Here is a 26,620-nt window from a genome sequence, read left to right as displayed (position 1 = left end):
TGCAGAGTGCAAAGCAGAAGAAGCTAAAAAACAGGGCAAAAGATGGACTCCGCATGACATACTATTTCTCTGGGATCCTGATTCCAGAGCACATATTTCTCAATACCTACTGATATAAGTCTCAGGAAAGGACTTTTGGCAGGAGTAAGTGGAAAGTAGAATCTACCAAGTGACAACTATTGTTTTTCCCTTCAGTGTGAGGTCTAGAGCTCACTGACGGTGGGGAACAAATCCGTCACTGGGGCAACACTTGGTTGAAGGGAATATGGAACTGGAGGAAATCGTCACTACAAAATCAGAAGAAATGCATAGATTCCCACTGTCAATTGACTTCAGGGGCAGAATTTTCAATCCATCCCTCGCACAACATATGTAAAACATTTTTTGAGGAATTTAAGTGGCAGTGCCATTCTTACTTTTCTTACATTACCCCAACTCAGGTGCCATCAGTGGAAGATATGTTTTTTTAAACTCTTCCTGACTGGTAAAAAGTTTGAAAAATGTGTTTCAGCTTCATGATCATATAAAGAAATGCAATCTTCTCGACTGCTACCTTTCAGGTTTGCATGGATCAAACAGAAGAAACAATGTTCAGCAGTCCATCTCCAAGGCCATCCCAACAATTATCGAAGTTGACCACCAGACCTTTTTCAATGTGGCTATACTTAATAAAATGTACGTTTAATATGGCAGGATGCACACCTTCATGTTTAACAGTCCATTTTTACAGTGTACTCATAGGCAATGTTTAGCGTGCAGACTGGCGATGTGCCCAGCACCCAGTAGCACATAGGTATAACATCATGAAGAGTGGACCGCCTTGGCGCTCCATCCACTAGTCACACAGCAAATTAAGGATGTATTCCACAAATTCCATTGTAAATTAAATACTCCGTTTTGATCCATTGTAATCCTTTTTGATCCTAATTTTATTCACAATTTTCTCTTAGCTTTTTCCATTCACATAAAAGGCTGTGTGTATCCCCATTTTTTCAAATGCTATAGATATGCCTCAAGCCTTTTTCTGTATGTGGGAATACTATATTTATTGTGTTATATTCTGCGTTACCTAGTAATGTAGTCAACATTGTCTACATCTGCTTTGTTGTAGTGCAATTTCCTTGACATTGTCTATGCGTGGCAGAAACTGTGTGAAGATTGAAGACCATTGTTTCCTTCCTAAACCTCTGGGGGCACTCGGCTATGTCTCCAAAATCCTCCCTCTTAAATTTAAATTTAGTAGAGGTCCCTAGGCGTTGTCTAATGGGCAACCGTCTTTCTTGTTTTTACATTTAGTTGCTTCGGAAAACCCAACTCAAGGCAGCCTTCTCCTAGACAATATGTGGTTGGGCCCAAATTTTCCACAATTATTTGGTTCGGTGGGATTGGACTGCCAGGAAATCAAGAGATTATATTCAAAGTCCTATTTCTTTGGGAAATGTGTCATGGTTTCTGGCATTCCTTGAAGCTAATAGGTAGGAAGACAATCTGCAAGACCCATCAGAGAAGACTAGCTACCACCGAGCAGAGAGTCAGGACTGCCTGAAACAAGATCCAACCGAGACTGCCGTAGAAGTGATAGCAAAGAAAAATTCGATGCAGTTTTTGTTGTACTGAGCTTGTGATTCGAGTACCACCCTAATAAAATATTACTGCAGAATAAAATGCAAAATAAACATAGAATTAAGTATTTGTATTTCCATATTGAGTAACTGTCATTAAAGTTTTGATCATAATTAAATGCTAAAGTGGATGTGTGTTTGATACAAAGGACCATCACTCACAGCAGATGCAAGTCAGTTGTCAGATTGATCGGGCCACATCTATTTTTCTGAAGTACTGGGCGGGGAGGGTTACATCCACTTCGGGCCTTTAACTCACATGGAGTTAGAGTGGTCAGCTATGCCAGAGACTGACATCCCTACTCAAGCCATTTCCTGTTGAGTATAATGTCTGAGACAACAGGTTTTTGGTAGGGCGCATCTTGCCGCTCAGTGAGGAGGGGTGCAGATGCTTCCGGAGCAGAGCCCAAAAGAACAGTGAGTGGAGCGACGACCGCCAGCGCTCACCCCCCAAGCAAAAGAGGTTGGGTCTAGCGATCATCCACAACCAAATCCAAACTCTTGAGGAAGACCTCGGGCGCCCATGCAGCTGATGAGAGTCCTACCTGCAGGATTACTGAGTACAAAAGATGTGAGGGCCCAGTAACTCTAACACGCCCAGCACAGGAACATTGCACAAGTGCTTGAAGCAGGGCAAGCAAAATAAAAGAGTGATTACTTAGAGATCATAAGCACAAGGGGGCCTCACTCAGGAAGATCGGGCAAAATTATATTCATCCCATAAGCAACACAGTCAAAAAGACAGAAAGCTTGGCACTATAGATTAGCATAAAAGCGTATTAAAGCACTACAATGCCTAAAAAATGCTCTGATAAGGCAGTAGAACTAAGACAAAAGAGCATAAACTAACAAACATCCTATGCACTCATGACTAGTAAACAAGCATTATGGCATCTAGAAAAAGTCCCCTATACATGGAAAAAGAGATATTATTTGGGCCTCGGTGAACCCAGGTGCAACTTTTCTGCAACCACAAGCAGGCACGAACGGATATGTGGCAGGGAGGTCCAACACTCTTTTCACCAGAAGGCCAGCAGCAAGTGCGGCAAAACTATTTGAGTTGAAAGTGGTTCTATGTCGAGAAAAATGTTTTACACAGCAGGGTTGTTTGTTTTAAATTTCAGTTTTTGTACATATTATGTGGTGGATGAATAGGCGATGCATACAAGTGAAGGGCGCCATGTGTTATTTGTACAGAATGTTCCCAATTAGCGGAAGTTATTTTCAACTTTTATGGCCACTTTCCATCACCCATGCTTTCAAAATGTATGGTAAAAACATGCAGACAATAATCAAGTATTAAGACTAGATATTACCTGTTGTAACATTGGAGCATACTGAATAGGGTATTTACTGTTGTAATGTGCTTGCAAGTATTTCTTCCATATTTATTTCAACCTAGTGTGGGACGGACTATATATATTTACGCTGTAATGGCGCCTTTCAGATTGACAAAGACTCCTGCGGAGTCGAAACGAGTCTCTCGTAATCCTGGGTTGAGGGTGACCTGAATCATTAAAAAGAAGCCTTAATCCTACACTCCTGCGTCCGTGCCTTCTTTGTTGGATTTGTGTCTGAGGAAGCTGGATTGTTGTGTTTATATATATATATATATATATATTCAAAGCAACACGCGCTCCTGCAGCAGCGTAATCCGGGCCACACCAACAAATGCTTGTTAAAAAACATTTCCTTTATTTAAAAATGATAGGCATGACGCGTTTCGAGTGGAACGCACGCCATGCTTGAAACGATCATCGTGTGAAGAATGATCTGTGAAGGTAGGCGGTGGTAGCGGGACTGAAACCTGTGAAATACTGTGACCGAGTTATGGAATTATCCTTTGAAGCAATGTTTGCACTCGGTTAACAGAGAAGCAAGGAAAGTCTTGCCAACATCGACATTGAAACCAATGAAAACGAAATTAAAGGGCAGTTATGGAGTATTATGGGAACTGCAGTCTTTGGTACTGTGAGAAAGACATAAAAAAACGGATGAAATTGTGCAACGAAGGAAACGGTGACTGTGAAACCATTTTGGGGGTTCATTAGATAACCTTAAACAGAAAAATTGTACTTACCCTCATTGCACTGTTAAATTTGGTACATATTACGAACTGAAAATCATGAATTAACTGTCTCTTTAAATTCAGTGTGGTAGCATGGACTGGTGTCCTTTTTCAATGTCTAAAAGTCACGTTATTTAAAACTCCAACGAACCCACCGATACAACATCACGGCATATGATTAAGAGTCTGCTGACTCGAAACGCGTCATGCCTATCATTTTTAAATAAAGGAAATGTTTTTTAACAAGCATTTGTTGGTGTGGCCCGGATTACGCTGCTGCAGGAGCGCGTGTTGCTTTGAATATTTACAGGTGTCTGACACACCTCTAACCGGGCCCCGATCCGTGAGGTGGAGGCGCTTCTATTGTGTCAGGAGACATGTGGAAGCTTTAAGCTCTTTTGAAGGAGTGCCCACCGGCTGGCATAGAGAACATGAACGAAGCTTCGCTGGAAGGGCCATTTGTAAAGGCCCACCGGAACTTGGGAAATGAACTTGTTACCAGCCAGGATATGCGATAGGATTCTTCCTGGAACGCACGCCATGCTTGAAACGATCATCGTGTGAAGAATGATCTGTGAAGGTAGGCGGTGGTAGCGGGACTGAAACCTGTGAAATACTGTGACCGAGTTATGGAATTATCCTTTGAAGCAATGTTTGCACTCGGTTAACAGAGAAGCAAGGAAAGTCTTGCCAACATCGACATTGAAACCAATGAAAACGAAATTAAAGGGCAGTTATGGAGCATTATGGGAACTGCAGTCTTTGGTACTGTGAGAAAGACATAAAAAACGGATGAAATTGTGCAACGAAGGAAACGGTGACTGTGAAACCATTTTGGGGGTTCATTAGATAACCTTAAACAGAAAAATTGTACTTACCCTCATTGCACTGTTAAATTTGGTACATATTACGAACTGAAAATCATGAATTAACTGTCTCTTTAAATTCAGTGTGGTAGCATGGACTGGTGTCCTTTTTCAATGTCTAAAAGTCACGTTATTTAAAACTCCAACGAACCCACCGATACAACATCACGGCATATGATTAAGAGTCTGCTGACTCGAAACGCGTCATGCCTATCATTTTTAAATAAAGGAAATGTTTTTTAACAAGCATTTGTTGGTGTGGCCCGGATTACGCTGCTGCAGGAGCGCGTGTTGCTTTGAATATTTACAGGTGTCTGACACACCTCTAACCGGGCCCCGATCCGTGAGGTGGAGGCGCTTCTATTGTGTCAGGAGACATGTGGAAGCTTTAAGCTCTTTTGAAGGAGTGCCCACCGGCTGGCATAGAGAACATGAACGAAGCTTCGCTGGAAGGGCCATTTGTAAAGGCCCACCTGAACTTGGGAAATGAACTTGTTACCAGCCAGGATATGCGATAGGATTCTTCCTGGAACGCACGCCATGCTTGAAACGATCATCGTGTGAAGAATGATCTGTGAAGGTAGGCGGTGGTAGCGGGACTGAAACCTGTGAAATACTGTGACCGAGTTATGGAATTATCCTTTGAAGCAATGTTTGCACTCGGTTAACAGAGAAGCAAGGAAAGTCTTGCCAACATCGACATTGAAACCAATGAAAACGAAATTAAAGGGCAGTTATGGAGTATTATGGGAACTGCAGTCTTTGGTACTGTGAGAAAGACATAAAAAACGGATGAAATTGTGCAACGAAGGAAACGGTGACTGTGAAACCATTTTGGGGGTTCATTAGATAACCTTAAACAGAAAAATTGTACTTACCCTCATTGCACTGTTAAATTTGGTACATATTACGAACTGAAAATCATGAATTAACTGTCTCTTTAAATTCAGTGTGGTAGCATGGACTGGTGTCCTTTTTCAATGTCTAAAAGTCACGTTATTTAAAACTCCAACGAACCCACCGATACAACATCACGGCATATGATTAAGAGTCTGCTGACTCGAAACGCGTCATGCCTATCATTTTTAAATAAAGGAAATGTTTTTTAACAAGCATTTGTTGGTGTGGCCCGGATTACGCTGCTGCAGGAGCGCGTGTTGCTTTGAATATTTACAGGTGTCTGACACACCTCTAACCGGGCCCCGATCCGTGAGGTGGAGGCGCTTCTATTGTGTCAGGAGACATGTGGAAGCTTTAAGCTCTTTTGAAGGAGTGCCCACCGGCTGGCATAGAGAACATGAACGAAGCTTCGCTGGAAGGGCCATTTGTAAAGGCCCACCTGAACTTGGGAAATGAACTTGTTACCAGCCAGGATATGCGATAGGATTCTTCCTGGAACGCACGCCATGCTTGAAACGATCATCGTGTGAAGAATGATCTGTGAAGGTAGGCGGTGGTAGCGGGACTGAAACCTGTGAAATACTGTGACCGAGTTATGGAATTATCCTTTGAAGCAATGTTTGCACTCGGTTAACAGAGAAGCAAGGAAAGTCTTGCCAACATCGACATTGAAACCAATGAAAACGAAATTAAAGGGCAGTTATGGAGTATTATGGGAACTGCAGTCTTTGGTACTGTGAGAAAGACATAAAAAACGGATGAAATTGTGCAACGAAGGAAACGGTGACTGTGAAACCATTTTGGGGGTTCATTAGATAACCTTAAACAGAAAAATTGTACTTACCCTCATTGCACTGTTAAATTTGGTACATATTACGAACTGAAAATCATGAATTAACTGTCTCTTTAAATTCAGTGTGGTAGCATGGACTGGTGTACTTTTTCAATGTCTAAAAGTCACGTTATTTAAAACTCCAACGAACCCACCGATACAACATCACGGCATATGATTAAGAGTCTGCTGACTCGAAACGCGTCATGCCTATCATTTTTAAATAAAGGAAATGTTTTTTAACAAGCATTTGTTGGTGTGGCCCGGATTACGCTGCTGCAGGAGCGCGTGTTGCTTTGAATATTTACAGGTGTCTGACACACCTCTAACCGGGCCCCGATCCGTGAGGTGGAGGCGCTTCTATTGTGTCAGGAGACATGTGGAAGCTTTAATATATATATATATATAGATATATATATATCACATCAGACAGTGAAAATTTGGATTGCCAAGGTGTTCCTGCTGAAATGCAATGAATAACTTACCTGCACGGGGAAGGCACTTTCATCTTTGGGACAAACATATACATATATATACATACATATATATATCCACAAAGTTTGTCCCAAAGACGAAAGTGCCTTCCCCGTGCAGGTAAGTTATTTATTGCATTTCAGCAAGAACACTTTGGCAATCTAAATTTCCACTGCCTGACATGTTTCGAACTAATAAACCCACCAGAGGGTATGATTGGTAGCTGAACAGAACCACATTGCCCAAAAGGCATTGTAAAGTTTAACTCACATGAGAGTCCACAATGGACTTTACTGACATCCATGAAGAGGTCAAATATAGTCTGCAGCGGCTGTTTGGCATTTTGTCCGACTTTTAGCCTTTGAAAAAGAACTATATTGGAGAAGGCGAGGGCTAGAATAGACTGTGCCGCCATTATGGTGGTCACACTAGTCCCCGGCGAGGAGTAGGGGGGGGGAGGCCGCGTCAGCAAATGGCGCGGCACTCCCTCCCCCGCATTGACCAATGGGCGAGGCGGCCTCTTTGAACCGGAAGCACTTCGGTGCTTCCGGCTCGAAAACGTCCAGCCTGCGCCCAGGTAGACCGGTCTGATCCGGTCAGCCTGGGCGCCCTCCTTAAAAGGGGGCTGTGGGGAGCAGAACAGTCTCTTGTTCTTGCTCCCCACAGGAACGTCCACCGGACCGGCTGCGGGCGCGTAATCTCTTTTTCTTTTTCTCTTTCAGGCTAACGTCGAGCGCAGCGAAACGTCGAGGGAAGCGGAGACGAAAGAGGAGGTAGTTTGTCAGGAGGTCCGGCATCTCTCTCTTTGTTTTTGCAGGTCCGAGGGAGCAGAGTCGTCGCAGGAACACTGCCGGCATTCAACGCGACCTGTTTCCAAGCCGCCACAACCGCTGAAAATCGAGGGTCCGCTCTGAGGCGAGGTTTGAAGATCGCCCGGGATCGCTAGCTGCCCCCCCTGGGAGTGCGGTAAGCAACAGTGAAGGCGGGGGAGCAAAAATCTTAGCGGGCGCGGCGAAGGGTGTGTGGAGAGACACGGCAGACCCGGCCAGTCTATATCCACTGTTTGCTCAGTCTACAGTGTAGGCAGTGGTATTTCTTGCACTAAGGTGGCGAAATAATTTGTGGCGCTTGCAATATTAGACCCGTACTTTGGAGATTAGGCATTGAATCTGGGTCTTTCAATGTCAATGTTTGCTCAGTCTAAAGTATAGGCATATGGTATTTCCTTCAGTACGGTTGGGGATTATTTTGGAGTGCTGTGCCCAGGGCGAGTGCTGCTGGGGGCAGCGCAGTAATTGGGAGAGCGCTATAGATTGCTGTGGATCAGGTGATTAGGTGTTTCAATCCCTAGTCTTTCAATACACTGTTTGCTCAGTTTAAAGTGTAGGCAGTGGTATTCCCTTCAGTAAGATTGGGAAATAATTTGTTCGGTGACCATCTTAGACTCGCACTCTGAAGATTAGGTATTCAATCCTTGGTCTTTCAATGTCAATGTTTACCCAGTCTAACGTGTAGGCAAAGGATATTTCCTTTAGTACGGTTGGGTAATATTTAGGAGTGCTGTGCCCAGGGTGAGTGTTGCTGAGGGTTTGCAGCGCAGTAATTGGGAGAGTGCTACGATTTAAAGTGCAAGCGCTTCCCCTGCAGTGCGTGAGCAATTTACAAATCAGGCTGAAGCGTGAATGCCCCAAGGCCAAGGTATAGGGGATAACAGAGATTAGAAGTTGTTGAGTAACAGACAGGTAGGGCTTTGCGCAGCGAAACCGGCTTTATTTGTTGTTTCCACAGCCACAGCACACATTCCGGGGAGGACAAGACGGTGCCTGGATAAAAAGGTCGCTGGTGGTCATTGGAGGAGCTTGCTTGGGCGGCAACGGTTAGCCAGCATCTTATCGCTTCTGGGAGCCACAGAGGGTTTGAGCGGGCGGCTCACCTGAGCTTACTGGGTTAGCCAGTAGGTCGTGGCTCTGGTTGCATGGGTGCAAGGGTTGGCTGGGGGCTGCTGCTTCTTGAAGGTAAGAGGTGACACGGTCATCTATCTGGGGCTGCGGTTTACGCGTTGTCGGACTGTGCTCCCCCCTTCGCGGACCTCACTTGAAAAGTCGCTGATCCGTCCGCTCTTTCTCCCTTCCAGCCCCCTGACGATCGCGATTTCCTCGGATCAAACGAGGAAGAAGACGAGGATTGGCCCTTGTCTCCCGCCCCCTCCTTCAAGGGGGCGGAGTCTCGTCTCCCGGAGACCAACAAGTGGACACCACCAGATGACAACAACGGAACAACCAACCAGGAAGAAGACGAGTTTCAGCTCTCGAGGACGCCAGAAACCGGGAGAGAAGCCGTTCGGGAAGCCGAGACCAAGAGGGAGGACCGGAGAAATCCCCAGGAGGACGTATCGCCCCGCCACGGCCCCGGAGAGTCGTGGCTTGAACAGGTGCGTGCCAAAGTTCGTGGGATAGGGAGCGGGGTGGGGACAAGAAAGACGACAGGGTAAAAAGGGACAGGGTCATAGACCAATCGGGGAAGATCCGAGAGTTCCTGCAAGCCACTCTGCCTCTGCCCCCCCCTCCTCTTTTCTGGTGACGGTGCTCTTCCCCAAACTTCGCGCACTCATCGTATGCAGAAAATCCCCCACGGGTGTCCCCCTACTCACCTGCTGTGGTACCCTAAGCACTGACCAGTGCCTTTTTTTTGTGTTTTCTTTCTTTTCCGATTCGCCTCGACGTCCACAACCAACAAGAGGGAACCCAACCCAGCCTTGGTAAAAGAAGGGAGAAGAATCCTTTTCAAGAAGGAGGACGACGTTGGAGTGTCTTTCCTCATAGTTCCTTCTGTTTTGTCTTGTATTACATCATCATCGATAATAAATACGGGGACCCAGAACCCCTTCCAAAGAACTCCGTAGTCCGCCTGTCTCTAGACCCTTACAGCGTGCAGGCAGGTCCCATATAATTTTGCATCTTTTGCCATGGCCCCTCCGGTTCGGCGGAACGAGAAGCGATCACGCACGGAAATTTTGCTGGAGGCGTTAATGCAGCAAGTCCATGTCATGGGGCAGACCCTCAACAGGTTACAGTATAAGGTGGAGGGTCCAGAGGTGCCAGAAGGGAGGGGTAGGCGGCCTATTGTCCCACCAAAAACCTACTCCCTGCCACCGCCAAAGAGGAACAGGCGCAGGCCTTGTGGGAGAGGGGCAGGGGTGGCACCGAGAAGTGCGCCTGCACCTACACCAAGCCCTCAGGGCGAGGGGGGCTCAGGTGATGCAGTCCAACCTGCAGACACGCCGGGCCCCTCGGGCGAAGGGAGCCCAAGTGGTGCAGTGCCTGTGGGGCCCCCTGAGGATCGGGCTGTAGTCCCTGCCCTCCCCCTCAGGGATGGGACAGGGGGAGCCACGCCGGCTCAGCCTGACATATCCGCCAACCTGGCGGTAGTACTCCCTTGGCTGGAGATGGTGGGGAACTGGTCTCACGCCGCAATGGCGACATCTGGAGGGGGCGATGCCATTGAAAGGGCGAAGAAATTGATGGCTGAGCTAGGAAAGGGGAGGCCAAGTGAGGTGCCGGCAATACCGGCAGTGGGTGCAACACCCATTGCCACAGCACCAGTCCCCAGTGGCGAAGGTGTCAGCGACGCGAAGAACACAGAGGCGGGCAAGACGGCTGATGCGGCAGCACCAGCAGGTACAAGGGCAACACTGCCTCCACTAGGCTTGGGAGAGATGCGCTCTGGGCGGGAACAGTTGGGCGGCATTTGTCTAAAGAGACTAAGGAAAAGATTTGGAAGGGGGAATATGTTAGCATGTTTTCCCTCTTGATAGATGAGGCAGAAAGGGAAGAGTCTAAGAAGAACAAGGAATGGACACATTACAAAGAATGATCAAACATAGTCCTGAAATACAGAGTAGAGGAGAACTTGGCCAATTGGATACAGGGCTTCACTATATTCATGGCCGTCATGTTAGAGCGCTTCCCAGAGGTTGGATCTGAGATGGCATGTTATCAGAATAGGATAACCGTCGCCCATGCTACACAGGGAGGTGATGGGTGGAAAGAATATGATAAAGAGTTTAGGAGGGCAAAAGCGCAGGATCCAGCTCTAAGATGGAGCCAGACAGACATGTTTATTCATTTGAGACATTTGGTACAGGGAGCAACTGATAATGGGCGGGGGCAGGTACCTGACAACGTATGGTTACAGCCCTTTAAAGCAGGCCCCACCGGTAACACAGGGGGGTCACGGGGAAGACAGGGAACACTGGTAAAAAAGGCGTCTGTTTTGATTTTAACAAGAGAACTTGCAGTAGAGCGCCAGGCACATGTAGGTTCAAGCATTCCTGTGGTTTCTGTGGTAACGCATCCCATCCCGAGTCCAGGTGTCACAAAAAATCCAGGGTCAAAGGGGGCAAGAAGCAAGAATAGCAATGTACTTCTAGGAAAGGCCAGATCTCCAGTTAACGTTAGCGCTATGATACCTTGGTTAGAATCATACAATTGCCCCGAAGCTGCCAGGACGATCAGGGAGGGGTTTGTTGAAGGTTTCAGGATACCAGCCCAGGGCTACAACGGGGTGGCGCACTGCCGGAACCAGCTGTCAGTTAGGTCCAATGTAGAAATAACAACAGCAAAATTCCTCAAGGAAGTGAGCCTGGGTAGGGTGGCAGGGCCATTTGATGACATCCCGATGAAGGATTTTGTTTGTTCACTTCTAGGGGTAGTACCTAAGAAAGCGCCAGGCGAATTCAGACTGATACACAATCTTTCTGCACCAAGGGGCAGTTCAGTGAATGATGCCATCTCTGACGCACTTTGTAGTGTGAAATATGCATCGTTTGACCAAGCGGTTGACATGCTAAGGTCGCTATGTCAGAGAGCTTTGCTAGCAAAGGCCGACATTGAGTCCGCGTTTAGATTGCTACCGGTCCACCCTGCAGATTTTCACTTCCTGGGTTTCCAATTTCAGGGAAAGTACTACGTCGACAAATGTATGCCAATGGGTTGCTCAGTGTCTTGCGACTACTTTAAGAAGTTTAGCTTATTTTTAGAATGGGCATTCAGGAGGGAGTCGGGGCATCAATGGGTGCTACATTACCTGGATGATTTTTCTTTTTCTGGGGGCACCAGACTCTGGGGAATGCAGGGCAGCATTGTCAACGTTTTTCACCTTGATGCAAGAGTTCGATGTGCCCCTGGCACCCAGTAAGACAGTGGGACTAAGCACAGCAATTGAATTCCTGGGGATTGAACTAGATTCTGTCCAAGGGGTCTCGAGATTACCAGCTGACAAAGTCAAATATTTCGGGGAGGCATTGCAACACTGCCTCAACAAAGATAAGGTTACACTGCACCAGTTACAGCAGGTGGTAGGGCAATTGAATTTCGCACTACGCATAATCCCAATGGCGCGCCCATTTTCCCGCACCATCGCACATTCCATGTCAGGCCTCAGGGAGAAGCATCATCACACCAGGCTGTCCGGCGAAGTCAGGCAGCACATGTTGATTTGGAAAGCATTCTTGTGTGACTTCAATGGGAGAGTGGTGTGGCCCAGCCCACCTAGGTCCAGCCCAGAGCTGGGCCTAATGACTGACGCTGCAGGTAGCGAGGGATTCGGGGCCATCCTGGGGTGCGAGTGGGTAGCTCAGCGATGGCCAGATTGGTGGAGGAAATCTTGGCTCACCACTAACATAAGCTTCTTAGAGCTTTTTCCAATTCTAGTAGCACTGACTGTATGGGCGGAGGGACTAAAAAACCAGTCTGTAATATTCTGGTCCGACAACATGGCAGTAGTAGAATGCATAAATAGCCAAACGGCTAAATGCGGCATGATGCTGCGTTTGTTGAAGGAGATTGTGTTGCAATGCATGAAATTGAATGTCCTTTTTAAAGCTAAACACGTGCCAGGTATTCTGAATCACACGGCTGATGCATTGTCTCGTTTTAAAATGCAGGCATTCAGGTCACACATCCCAGAGGCAGCAGTGCACCCAACACCTTTCCCAGAACAGCTGTGGCAGCTTGGTACCCCCGAGTATCGAACCTCGTGGCAGCGAGCCTAGCGCCCAGAACCAGGAGTGCTTACGAAGGGGCGTTTGGGTCTTTTTGTTTGTTCTTGGGGGAACGGTGGGAGCACAAGTGGCATGATCATGAGTCAGTAGTTGAATATCTTGCTTTCATGAGGGAACAAGGGCGCACGGTATCAGGGGCAAGAAGACATATCTCAGCCATATCATTTTTTGCAAAGATAAATGGAAGAGGGGATCCCACAAGGAACTTCATGGTACGCCAGGCACTGAAAGGATGGCAACGCCTGCAGGGAGGGCAGCCGGATGTCAGGAGCCCCATAGGATTAGAAACACTAGGGAAACTAGTAGGCGCACTGCCGCAGGTTTGCACTTCCCCAGGCGAAGTGGTCCTGTTTCAAGCGGCATTCTGCCTTGCATTTTACGGCGCATTTAGGGTAGGCGAGCTAGTCGCAAAGAATAAGAAAGATTGGCTGGGGGGCCTGCAGTTAGGACATGTTAACATAAAGAAGGACTCAGTGCTGATTTCCATCCTAAAGTCAAAAACCGATCAAGATGGTAGGGGAGAGAGCATAGTATTACACAGAGCGGGGGACACTTCATGCTGCCCTGTCTACAGGCTTGAGGCCTTTATGGCCCAACGGGCACAAACCACGAGAGGGCCTCTCTTGATACATGGGGACAGATCACCGCTCACGGTGTTCCAGTTCAGGAGAGTCATGCTTCTGGCATTGAAGAATGCTGGGTTAGACACTGCAGACTTCGGGATGCATTCACTCAGGATAGGGGCAGCCACTGAAGCAGCAGCAAGAGGGCTGGGGGACGAGCGTCTCAAGAGGATTGGTAGGTGGTCCTCTAACTGTTACAAGAGATATGTGCAGCTGCACATGCTCTAGCACGGTGTGGCTGTCCATGTTAAGTGCGCAATGGGTTTGTTCCCTTCTTCCTGTGACTCAGAGAGAGGGGGTACATTTCACTATCATTTAGTGCTAGGTGCAGTTTTTGGGGTATTTGTGTGCTGCATGCCAGTGTGGCAAGGCATTTACCTTGGCTCTCTTGTTTCCACGTCATTCGCAGTTTCTTCATCCTGTGACTCAGGGGGGAAGCCTGCACTCGTTCGCACTCACAAACCACAGGAGCAAACAGAAGAGCGTCGGACGATGAGCTTCGGGCAAGCAACAGAAATGGTGGCGCAAGTTCACTCTTCGCACCAGGAAGATCAACATGCTTGGGTGATAGGGCACTCATATATTCGCAGTTTGAAGAATTTCTTTTCAGGGCCTGTCAGGACTAGGGCCCATCAACTAGGGATAAGGTTATTATTTATCGGACAGGGTGGCTTGTGCGTAGGTCAATTCAGGGAGTTGGTGAACCGAGCTTTTATAAGCAAGTACGGGACCACCGGCGATCTGGATCCTGCACCTGGGGGGTAACAACTTGGCCGGATTAGGCAGGAGAGTACTAGTGGAAGATCTGCTCACAGAAGTGGGGTGGCTAGCGAAGCAGTGTCCTCAGTCGACAATAGCATGGTCGCACATGATCCCCAGGTTCCAGTGGAGGGGGGGCAAGTCAGTTAGGCCGTTGAACTATGCGGTAAAGCGGATCAACAACAAATTTGATAAGTTATTCAGGACCCCTAGATTAAGGTCCATAGGACACAGATACATCAAGGGAGAACAGTTTTTTCTGCAAGACGGAGGCACCTCTCACATAAAGGGAATCAGGCTTTCATGGAGGACATCCTAGCTTGGGTTGAGAGTATGAGGTGCAGTACATGACCTTCCTAGTGAGTGAGGGGGAGACCAGGCAGTCGGACAACTACGCTGGCCTGTGGCGGTAAGGTCATGATTGGTAAGCATAGTCTTCGGTCCTTAGCGGTCAGCACCATGTAACTCCAGGGGTAGTGACAGCTGGTAAGTAGGCTGTCGGGGTGCGGGGGCCGGGATAGTCATCCTTCCCAGTGGGCCTGGGGCCACCCCCGCATGCGCATGCGCATCAAGGCGCCATTATGCAGAAGTCTGCAGCCCCCCGTAATGGAGTTTAAGGCACAGGGCGTAGGGGGGGCCCAGGGGAAACTATCCATCCGCTAAGCTGTACCCCCTGCGCAACCTTATTACAGGGGTAGTATTTGCTAGAACACTGGGACCGGGGAGCTGCCAGTCATTGACTTTGCCGTAGGCTCTACATGGGATACGCAGAAAGTAAATACATGCATTGATAGATTTACGGTAGGAGTGTCTTGTGTATTAGACTGTGTTAAGGTTAGCCCTGGAATATCTGTCTATCAAATGTATATGTACTTTCTGCGTAAAGTTCTGTATATAATGATTTACAAATTGTTTGTTAATTTTAATAAATACGGCTGGATATATTTTTGGATTAGGGGGGTGTAACCCCCTAATCCAAAAATATATCATTTTGGTGTGGTTTCTAATAGTGTAACGCTGGGGGGAGGGAGGTGCCATCCATAACCCCAGAGTCTGTAGTTGGTGTAGGGGACATAGGTGAGTACCAGACCATATGGAGAAGGCGAGGGCTAGAATAGACCGTGCCGCCATTATGGCGGTCACACTAGTCCCCGGCGAGGAGTAGGGGGGGGGGAGAAGGCCGCATCAGCAAATGACGCGGCACTCCCTCCCCCGCATTGACCAATGGGCGAGGCGGCCTCTTTGAACCGGAAGCACTTCGGTGCTTCCGGCTCGAAAACGTCCCGCCTGCACCCAGGTAGACCAGTCTAATCCGGTCAGCTGGGTGCCCTCCTTAAAAGGGGGCTGTGGGGAGCAGAACAGTCTCTTGTTCTTGCTCCCCACAGGAACGTCCACCGGGCCGGCTGCAGGCCCGTAATCTCTTTTTCTTTCCCACCCACCATCCCCTAAGGCAAGTATTGTTGGAAGGTTTGTTTTTTGGGTGTGTGGTATGGATGACTATCTTTTGTTCCCCTTTTTTCCAATTTATTTGCAGGTAACAAAGTGATTGTATGTAATTGATTCTGTATTAGCGTATAAATAAAAGCATGAGGTTGAATTTCTCTTTCAGTTAGATATTGTCGTATTTAGGGTGTCTCTGGTCAGGCGGTAAGGTCATGATTGGTAAGCATAATCTTCGGTCCTTAGCGGTCAGCACCATGTAACTCCAGAGGTAGTGACAGCAGGTAAGTAGGCTGTCGGGTTGCGGGGGCTGGGGGAGTCATCCTTCCCAGTGGGCCTGGGGCCACCCTCGCACACATATGCGCATCAAGGCGCCATTATGCAGAAGTCTGCAGCCCCCTGTAATGGAGTTTAAGGCACAGGGCGTGGGGGGGTGCGGGGGAAACTATCCATCCGCTAAGCTTTACCCCCTGCGCAACCTTATTACAGGGGTTGTATTTGCTAGAACACTGGGACCGGGGGAGCTGCCAGTCATTGACTTTGCCGTAGGCTCTAGATGGGACGCGCAGAAAGTAAATACATGCATTGATAGATTTACGGTAGGAGTGTCTTGTGTATTAGACTTTGTTAAGGTTAGCCCTGGAATATCTGTCTATCAAATGTATCTGTACTTTCTGCGTAAAGTTCTGTATATAATGTTTTACAAATTGTTTGTTAATTTAAATAAATACGGCTGGGGGGTTTACACCCCCCAAATCCAAAAATATATCATTTTGGTGTGGTTTCCAATAGTGTTACGCTCGGGGGAGGGCGGTGCCATCCATAACCCCAGAGTCTGTAGTTGGTGTAGTGGACATAGGTGAGTACCAGACCATATAGTTTGAAACGCGCCCGGCAGAGGAAATTTGGATTGCCAAGGAGCTAAAATGCAATAAATAACTCACCTGCACAGGGAGTGCACTTTATGTATGTATGTCCCAGAAAATGTCCATGAACTGTATGTATTAAACTATGTCCCTTTAATCAATAAGATAAAAGGGTTGTTTTCAAAATGGTCTAATTTGCTCCTGTCAATAATAAGCCAGGCTGCAGTGATCTGTATGTCAATTTTACCTCTATGCAATTTTTTTTTCTGCCATCCTAATGCAATACAAATGAAATTTTTTAAAGAAGTGCAAGGTGTGTTTTCAGCTTTTCTATGGGCAAACAAATCACCTAGATTATCTTTATATATCCTTTATAGATCAGTAAATGAAGGAGATCTAGGCCTTCCTGATTTGAAAGAATATTATTTTGCAAATTATGCACATACCACATATAGATCAACTAAGTTTTTAAATATTAATAGGTATGCCAATTTTTTTTAGTTTTAATTGGACAAGAATATGATATTATTGACTTTATGCACTTAACAAAAACCCTTAAAAATGTCAGGCACAAGACGCTTCAGTGGAATATTAAACGTAAGCAGCAGCTGTTTCGGCAGTACGAGCTTCCCATAGTTTAATTCAGTAACCCTCTTATGAAATGTATATGGGGGAGGATCCTTTGATAGATAAAAATCCTGCATCTAAGTGGATGAGCAATGGTTATGGAAAAATCTGGTACTTTCTGGAGGGGAATCGGAAAAGTTGGAGCAAAATAGAGCCTAGCATTAAGTATTGCAAATAAATGATGCAATGTTCCTATATTAAAATCAGGCATTTTTTACAGGACCTAAATCCCTTTACACATAACTGAAACTATAGAACTCGCCGAGGAGCTGATAGAATCTAAAACCTGTAAGACAATCAGTAGCTGGGCTTGTCTCTTGTGCAGCCATGGGGCAGATAAACTCCATGAAAAAGCCAAAACAAAATGGCATTCGGAAGTAGTGACCAGATATCAATTGCAGCGTGGGATAGGATTAATGAGTTTAACTTCTCTTTGTTGAAAGGAGTCAATTTACGACATATGCAATTTTATACTAAGTGGCTCCTATGTGAACCCCCAATTTCCTCCATAATATAAATCCGCAGATTCCTGCAAACTGCTTTCGATGCAATATGGAAGAAGGGGGGAACTGGACACATATCATATGGAGCTACACAAGGTTGAGCAAGTTTTGGAACGAAATCAATCAGTATTGTACTGATAAACTGAAAGTGCAACAATCACTGGATGATCAGACAGCAGTTTTAGGATACTCATTTGACTTAAAAGCTGATTTGCTACAAAAAACGATTGTATATTGTGGTCCTATTAGCTAGATCCATAATCCTTCAAAAGTGGGGCTATGATGAAATTCCAACTTTTCAACATCTACAGTGTAAACTTAATAGGGTAAAGGGGTCAGAAAAAAGATACGCATTAAGATCTGGGTCATATAGGAATTTTTTGAAATCATGGAAAACACAGGTCTAAGAGGTTTTCTCTACGTAAAATCACAAATATGAATTAAGTGTTGTTTTTTTCCTAAAAATTCCAACTTTTCAACATCTACAGTGTAAACTTAATGGGATTTAGGAGTTGGGGAAAAGATACGCATTAAGATCTGGGTCAGATATTTAATTTTTTAAATGATGGGAAACACTGGGCTAAGATCTTTTCTCCACGTGAAATCACTAATACGAATTAAGTGTAGTTTTTTCTATATGTATCTGATTGTTTATAAAAATCATGTTCTATAATCACTTTATAATATTGGAAAGGATGGTAATGATGTTAAGTTTGATCCTGCTTTTTACGTATTTATGTAATTAGGTAATTATGTACTTATGAATGATGTAATTACTGAATCCAATAAAAAATATTAAATTTAAAAAAAAGAGTTTGTCAACCACACAAGAGACCAAGCAATCACAGCAGAGACGTAAGCCTAAAATATACCACTTCAACAACAGGACAGGTGCACATTGGATAAAACAGACTCACCCTTCCGCAATGGCAAACATGACCAAGGACTAATGAAGAGTTCATTTGACCCAAAGAGACTAATGTGCCCGACAGAATGAGATTTAAAACCGTGGAAGCACAGAAAGCCAGCAAAGCAAATCTAGAAGCATCGGCACAGTAGACATCAAGATATTGCTCCACAACGTGAAGAAAAGCTTATCCATAAAAGTTGTCACGATTGTTAAACCAACACTTCAATTGAAGGCAATGTTGAGCGCCTAGACTTCCAGGAACCCTTCAGGAAACTGGCAGAGCAAAGAATATCTGGCATCAAGGATGATGCTACAACGAGACACAAAAACAACTAAGAATGGGAAAAACCCTTGAACTAATTAAAGCCAGGAATGAAGATCTGGATGCCTGATCAGGAAGAAATGTCAGAAAGAAAGGATGGCCAGAGTCCACTACAAAGTGATGCATGGAGATCTTTGTTGGGAATATCCTAATGGGATTGTTTGATAGAGCTAACTTTTTTCACGTTTGATGTAGAGAAGACACACCCACTGCCTGCTGGGTCTGAACCTATTCTGAGAGCAATGCAAGCCCCATCATTGCGAGGCTGATGAACTTCGAAGACCAGGACATAGTTTTAAAACAGATGAGGAAGAACAAAATATAAACTGTAATGGTGCCAAAATCTCATTATTCTCAGATATTACCCAAGCGGTACAAAAAGCATGGATATCCTTTGCTACAGTCAAGGTAAACTGCAACAGATGAACACACTGTACATTATATTATACCGTGCACACTATGCACACATTAAATTTACACTACAAGACATAGCCTATGATGAAAGAGACAGAAGTAGACAGCATTTAAGGGATGTTGAATGATGTCATTTAAAGGAACACATACCACTAACTCGAACATTTGATCTTCATTAGATGGGACTCTATTGTTTATAATGTTTGTAACATTATTGAATGGTAACTAGCAAAATGGAATGGGTAGAGGATAACTTACAACATGTTGTTTATGTTAAAGTTCTAGGCTATGCTTGCTAATATCAGATTATCTAGCCATAACTATCTAAATCCTTAGAAAACACAAAGGGTGGATGGTTCAAATGCTACAGGAGCAAAATAGACTGGCATGTTAAGTAGAAACTAGTTAAGATATCCAGATAAAAATACATATTAATTCAAAAGGCAGCTCAAGGACCTCCTCCTCAACCGATCCTTCCCAAACGGATAGCTACAAACCAGTCGCCGAAGACAAACCATAGTAGCACATGGACACTTTGTCATCAATGACCTCTACCTAACTCTCTGCATGACTACCTCCCGCCTCCCCCTCACCGGTTGAACCCCTCCGTGAGTCACTAGGTTTTCTACGACTACCTTAGCGAGGCGTCATATGTTCCCTGTACATTCTACTGCGATAACTGTCATATGTTCCCTGTACATGCTACTGCGATAACTTACTTTACGAGTGACATTTTGCACTCCATGTCGATATTATGCGATGCGTCTTGGGACACTGTATATACTAAATTGCTTAATGTATCCTACGAGTGATTCATGTTGTAAAGCGCTCCGATACCTTCTGGTCTGGCTAGCGCTATATAAAACTCATAAATAAATAAATAAACATATCAAAGGAAATAGCTCCAGTCTTGGAGCTATGGTCCACATGCTGGAACTTAGCCACACAGTTGTTTTCAAGGGTGATAATACACCTCGTCAACGAGATACACATTGTTAAAGGTTTGAAAGGGTGGTAAATTGACTTACATTCTGGGGGTAAGTGTGGAATGAGGGAAGCAATGGGGATTACCGTTATAGTTTACATAGACGATTTACAAAAACATAAGGCAAAAGTGTAGGCTTAAATGCAGGTTGAGATAATAGAGGGGACATAAAGTGTTACTCAAGAGCACAATAGTGTAAGAAGATGCAACTAAGAAATCATATGACTAATGACATGAAATGTCAGAGTTGAAAAACCTCTGGTAGGCCAAACAGGTAATACCATATCTAGACAGACACAAAGTAGATATTGCATTTTTACAGGCAATGCAGCTGACCAAGGAAAGGGAAGACAGTTTCTCTAGATGGTGGAGCACCAAGAGAAAATTTGACTCATACTCAACTTATTTTAGAGTACCTACTCTAATCAAAAAAGGGTACATGTTTTGACATATTAAAACAGAACAAGACCCAAAAGGCAGATTGTATTAGTAGAGGGACTCCTGACTAAAACATGCATAATGTTGACTAAAATAGATGGGTCAAATACTGACGATCCAGATTTCTTTCATAAAGCAGTATTTAAATGTACAAATCTATGTCCAGGGGCTATTTTGCGGGGCAAATATTTAAATGTGGCACTAAATAATATATTAGATCACAGCGAGGAAATATAAATTCCCCTGGAGCTGATGAGACGCTAACAAATCGTGCATAATGGTTGAGCACAAAAGACTTTGCAAATGGATGAGAAAGATAACACACATAGTGAGAACCTATTCAGACCACTTCCCAATATCCAATGAGATAACTCTGCCGGTATGACATCCATATCCAGCTCGGAGACTTTAACTCAAGGACCTACTGTACCCCATATGCAGTGAAGATATTAAAAAAGCAATAATGGAGTACATCCAACATAACCTATGCTCAGTTGAGACATAGTCAAACTTTTGGGAAGCATTCAAAGTTGTAATCTGAGGTGAATGTATTTACAAGGGAAGGTATCAGGGACACTACATTCTATACAGACCAGAATAACAAAACCAGAAGAGACAATAAAAAAAGGAAAAGAAATATGATACGATAGTAAGTAATACACAAATACTGCAGAAAATGCACGAATCACAGACATAATTTGTAAACGGAAATAGGGAGATTAAGCTCTGAGCCAAATGCCCCACTTTGCAGGCATCGAGAGTGGTGCAAAGTTCAGGGTGTACACTAGTCAGTCTAATCAGGCTTCAATGGGAAGCCACAAACATTAAGACAATGAGAAATGACAGCAGGGATGTGAATTATGACACCACAGAAATATTAAACACATTTGTGAAGTTTTATTCCAGGTTAAACAAGGTCACGCCAATATGGGCTCAGTCCCCTGCCAGCTCCAGTTGGTGGGATCCTGCTCACCTCTTCAATGTAGGCACCACAGGCTAGGTCAGAACACGGCCCTCTGTGGATCTGGCCAAGTGACAGTCATTAGGGCTGTTGAACTGTCTGTTGTTTTGCTGCCTACAGGATGTCAGCATCCATTGAAGTCTAGAGAAGAAAGGCAGTTCCTTGGAGAATTGTTTATCAGACCTCTAGGACTCTTTGGAGTGATTGCAGGAGCATGCTTTTAATGCAGGAGGAGAACATTGCAGGAAAAATGCAGGTATGGACTGGACCTGTGAGCCTAGGGGAAAGCAGCCCTATACCCCTGCAGATAAACACATCCATCACCCATGGCTAGCTGCTCCTGTTCCATATCACCCCATAGCATAGCAGAGTTAAAAACAACAGAATATGGAATTACACCGATATGCTGAAAGATACCAGCATTTATTTATCACACTACTTTTTTTGTTTTTTAAACTTTATTTATCATTTTAGCATAAAAATGCAATACAAGCAAATGGGCTCACCGTCAATGACACATCTAAAGATTTACAGTAAGTGAATTCGACCATTTCAGCGTCACAATGTCAAATATTAACAATGAAAACGTACAGTGGCTAATGGGTGCATGTGTATTCATTATGTCCTGTTGTGATTGTTGAAGATTGTCCCCAGTAGTCCCATGTCCCCCGTTTTTGTAAATAGGGTTGTGTACCGTTATAAGTATACAATCAATGAGATATATCATACTGAGAGATGCGAACAGAATTGCGGATCAACCATTGTGGTACCACTGGTGTCTATCCGACCCCGACAGGGACTATTCTGTGTTCTAGTTGTGTAGCAGAGGCGTAGTGGGTGGTCTCTGTGTATGCCCTGCATTGTCCCCAGATGTCTTTGGGGCGTGATGTATGGGGCAATATAGTAGAGTATGCTTCACTGTTTGTGCGGCAGTACGCTAAGCTGTGCAGCCAACTTTGTAAAGTAGGGCCTGATTTCGGGCCCCAGTGTAATGCGATTTATCATTTGGCCAATAAAAAGCTAATGGCAGAAAACCGACGGATTTTCTTAGGGAAATTGACCACATATCCCAGTAATGCAATCTCTGGAATGGGAGCAAGGGTCAGGCCAGTCATGTCTCCTAGTGTCTTGTGAACTAACTCCCAGTCAGACTGTAGTTTGGGGCACGTCCACGTGAGGTGAGCGAAGTCTACATAAGGGGCGAGGCATTTGTGACAAGTGTGGGGCCTGGAGGGATCAAGTCTGTGGGATCTGGCTGGGGTGATGTATACCCGTCGCAGAAATTTAAAATGGATTAGTCTGTGGCGACTATTTAGGGAGACCTCCTTTGTCATTGTGCAACATGCGGCCCATTGGTCGTCCGTGATGGGATACCCTAAGTCGTCCTCCCAAGCTTTACAAAACTTGCCATCCGGAACAGGTCTTGTATAGTTTGGATATGAGATGTTACCCACTTTCTGATTCAATGATTAAGGACAGTGGCAGGAACAAATCCGGTTCAACAGGAAAGCTGGGCAGAGAGGCCCGTAGTGCTGAGCAGATGCGTTTTAGAATAAAGCGATCCATGAACGTGGCGTCGCGAAAATAGTCTTCGTCTGCAGCTGCAAAGACGTGGCCGCCAGGGAACAGGTCACCCATTTTGGTGATGTCAAATTTGGTTAGCGTGCGTTGCACCACTTTTTCTACCGTGATTGGGAGCCAGAGTGCGCTTGGGAGTAGGAGTGCTGAGGAGTAAAAGGTAGGCGTGTTTGTTGTCCGCTTCAGTCTGTCCCAGGCCCAGCTGGTGGTTGAGACTGTCTGTATATCGTTGGGATCTCTCGGGACGCCTTTGGGCAGTACTGTGGATAATTTCTTGGGCAGCACAAAATCCTACTCTGGGCAGAGGTAGGGTATTCTGGTGTCCGGGTGGTACCAAGCAAAGTCGTAGCAGGATTGGGCCACTAAGTAGTACAATTTGAAGTCAGGGACTACGAAACCACCTCTTTCATACGGGAGGGTCATTACTTGCAACCGAACCCGGGGTTGTTTGCTGCCCCACACCAGCCGTATGAGATGGGATCGCAACGTTAAATAAAAACTATTGGTGAGTGGGATAGGAATGTTATTGAAAAGATATAACAATTTTGGGAGAACTACCATCTTTATTATGGCAACTCTACCAGCGATGGACAGTGGGAGTCGCAACCAGCGCTCTACTTGTGTTTCCAGGGCGGTGATCACCCAACCGTAATTGAGACGGAGGATGTGGGCCGTGTCCAGGTGAATATGAATGCCCAGATATTTGACCGAGTCGGAGCACCATTCCAGGGGGATTCGCAGTCCCATTTTGTTGTGCACATTGTGAGGGGGAAAATTACGGACTTACGCCAATTTATGCCTAAACCAGAGTGTTGTCCAAATCGTGTTATTTCCCTTATGAGGGGCTCCAAATTGGAGCCCGGTTCCCTAACATAAAGAATAGTGTCGTCCGCATATAGAGAGACCAATAGCGGGCCAGTTTTAAATTGGAGGCCCCTGTGTAGGGGTTTCTCCTGGAGTTGTCTGATTAGCGGGTCCATTGCGTGAATATATAAGAGCGGGGACAGGGGGCAGCCCTGCCTGGTGCCACGGGATAATGAAAACGGCCGAGACAGTGTGCCATTCAGACGAAGTCGCGCTGTAGGGTGACTGTAGAGCAATCTGGTGGCAGCGATAAATCCCATCAGCATGCCCATGCGGTGCATGATGGATATAAAGAAGGGCAATTCTAAAGTATCGAATGCTTTCTCAGTGTCCAATAAAATAGCAGCGGCTGGGGTTTCCAGGTTTGATCCTGTGCAGGGTCGAAAAAAGCGTCCGGAGATTAAATGAGGTGGAACGATGGGGAGCAAAGCCTCATTGAGCAGGGGAAGTGATGAATTCCATCAATAGAGATAGACGCATTGTGAGGATTTTGGTCAAAATTTTGTAGTCCGGATTTAGTAAAGACAGGGGGCGGTATGAACTACACAATAGCAGGTCTCTTTCGGGTTTGGGTAATAGTATGATTACTGCCTCGCAGAAGGTGGGGGGTAGCATTTGCCTCTCGAGGGTCTCAGCGTACACCTCTATGAGCTGGGGGCCAGGATGTCTTTGAACGTTTTATAAAAGACCCCAGTGAAGCCGTCTAGGCCGGAGGCGGTAGAACAGCGAAGGGCCATGATGGCATTTGTGATGCTGTCTACAGAGATCGGCACAGCCAGAAAGTCCTGCATGTGCTTTTCCAGGTATACCAAACCAATCTCAGACAGGTATGCCTCCTGTGCAGTGGGGTCACTCCCCACTTTGGATGCATATAAGGAGGTGTAGTAATCCAGAAATCCGTCCCGTATCTGTGAGGTGTTCGTGAGTGGGAGGCCAGTGGAGGATTTGAGTTCAGTGATGTACGCCTTGTTGTATGGGGGCGAAGCATCTGCGCCAGCACACGGCCTGGGCGTTCTCCTTCGTCATAGCGGGGAGCAGAGTGATATTTCCCCAAAACCAATATCTCTCGATCCGCTGTGTCCCTATATACGGTGAGGAGGGAGAGTCGACGCGTGGCAGCTTCAGGAGTGAGTTTGGTTACTGTGGCATTGTCAATGTCCCTTAAGTTGCGTTCCAGTCGAGAGAGCGTGGTACGCAGAGCTTTTAGTACCCCGGCGTGTTTAGCTATGCACACCGCCCTGATGTAGGCCTTGAACACCTCCCAGAGGACAACCCATGAATCAACAGAGCCAGTGTTAATGACAAAATATTCTTCTATGGCTTAGTGAAGCTCAGAGTGAAACAGATCATCGTCAAGGGCGCGAGCTGGAAAGTGCCATTGTCGTTCGTATCCCTCGGGCCTAGGAACACCTAGGAGGAGTTTAACTGGAGAATGGTCTGAGTGTGTCCTCGGTAAAGTTGTAAGGGATTGATACCAACAAGTCACTCCAGGGGTAATAACCCAATAGTCTAGTCTGGTCCAGGTGTTATGGTGGCCAGCATAATGCGTGTATTCAGTAGTGTGGGAGCTGCGCTTGCGCCAAATGTCGTGGAGGGATAGTTGTTGACAAAGATCTAGAAACGCCTTGCGTGCTCGCGGCTTGGTGTAGGGAGAGGAAGCTGTGCCATCTCGGGTCCAAGAGTAAATTCAGGTCACCCCCTTCAGAAGGAACTCGGAGTCTAATTGTGCGAGCTGAGCATGTAGGGAGTGAAGGAATTCCGGGGAGTCGGTGTAAGTGTCGTGGTCTAGTATATAGCGAGAGCCACTAACCTGAAAGCCGGGTACAGTAGGAACGATGCTAGTTAATCTCCTCCCCTAAGAGGTGACACCTGCGCGCAGATTGTTTTTATGGCACAAATGACACCCCTACCGGGGAAGGGAAAAAAGGGACAAAGGAAACACTCGGACCCGTTTGGCAAGAAAGGTGATGACTCTATCTTCGGGATTCTCTCCCTATGCCCTGCAATGAAAACACAACATACATTCAGCAGGATTCAAGGTCGTGCACTTCCTAACCCCCTCCCCTTCCTTATATCTACAGGTCGTCACTTACAAGGATATTAGCAGGGAGAATGGCATGGCAACAGGCGAGTTCTCTAAACAAATAACACCTCTATTAGTTTGTGTTCTCTCACTCAGTCTTGTAAATAGAGGTAAAAGGATACTTATCCGTGCGTCGTGTGGCTGACAGTTCATGCACCACTGAAGATCGGTTTCTGGCTGAAATCCGGCGCTATCATAAGCGCGCAAGGTACCCAGCATGCAATTCCTGAACCAAGGTTACTTCCCTCTGGTAATTAGGAAACTGGAGGGAACAGCGTCTTGTCATGGAAAGGGAGGAGTTCGGCTCACCAATTCCGTGTTGTGTCGCTATGGCGTGTGGCAAAGAAATGTGAGGCAAAAGGTACTTCAGTCCTTCATGGGACAGGGAGTCAAAACGGGTTAAGAACAAACGGAACGCTGAGTC

The 26,620-nt window shown here is 45.8% G+C and overlaps 1 protein-coding gene across 1 annotated transcript in view; it reads right to left on the bottom strand.

Moving 5' to 3' along the window:
* LOC146867268 (complement C1q subcomponent subunit B-like) overlaps window positions 1–26,620 on the bottom strand; it is a 49,466-nt gene that overhangs the window by 5,843 nt on the left and 17,003 nt on the right. The window lies entirely within an intron of this gene.

Source organism: Triturus cristatus, chromosome 1_2 (assembly GCF_964204655.1).
Source record: "Triturus cristatus chromosome 1_2, aTriCri1.1, whole genome shotgun sequence".
Classification (NCBI taxonomy): domain Eukaryota; kingdom Metazoa; phylum Chordata; class Amphibia; order Caudata; family Salamandridae; genus Triturus; species Triturus cristatus.
Note: the sequence above shows the minus strand (reverse complement) of the source record. Positions and strands in the feature narration are given on the sequence as shown.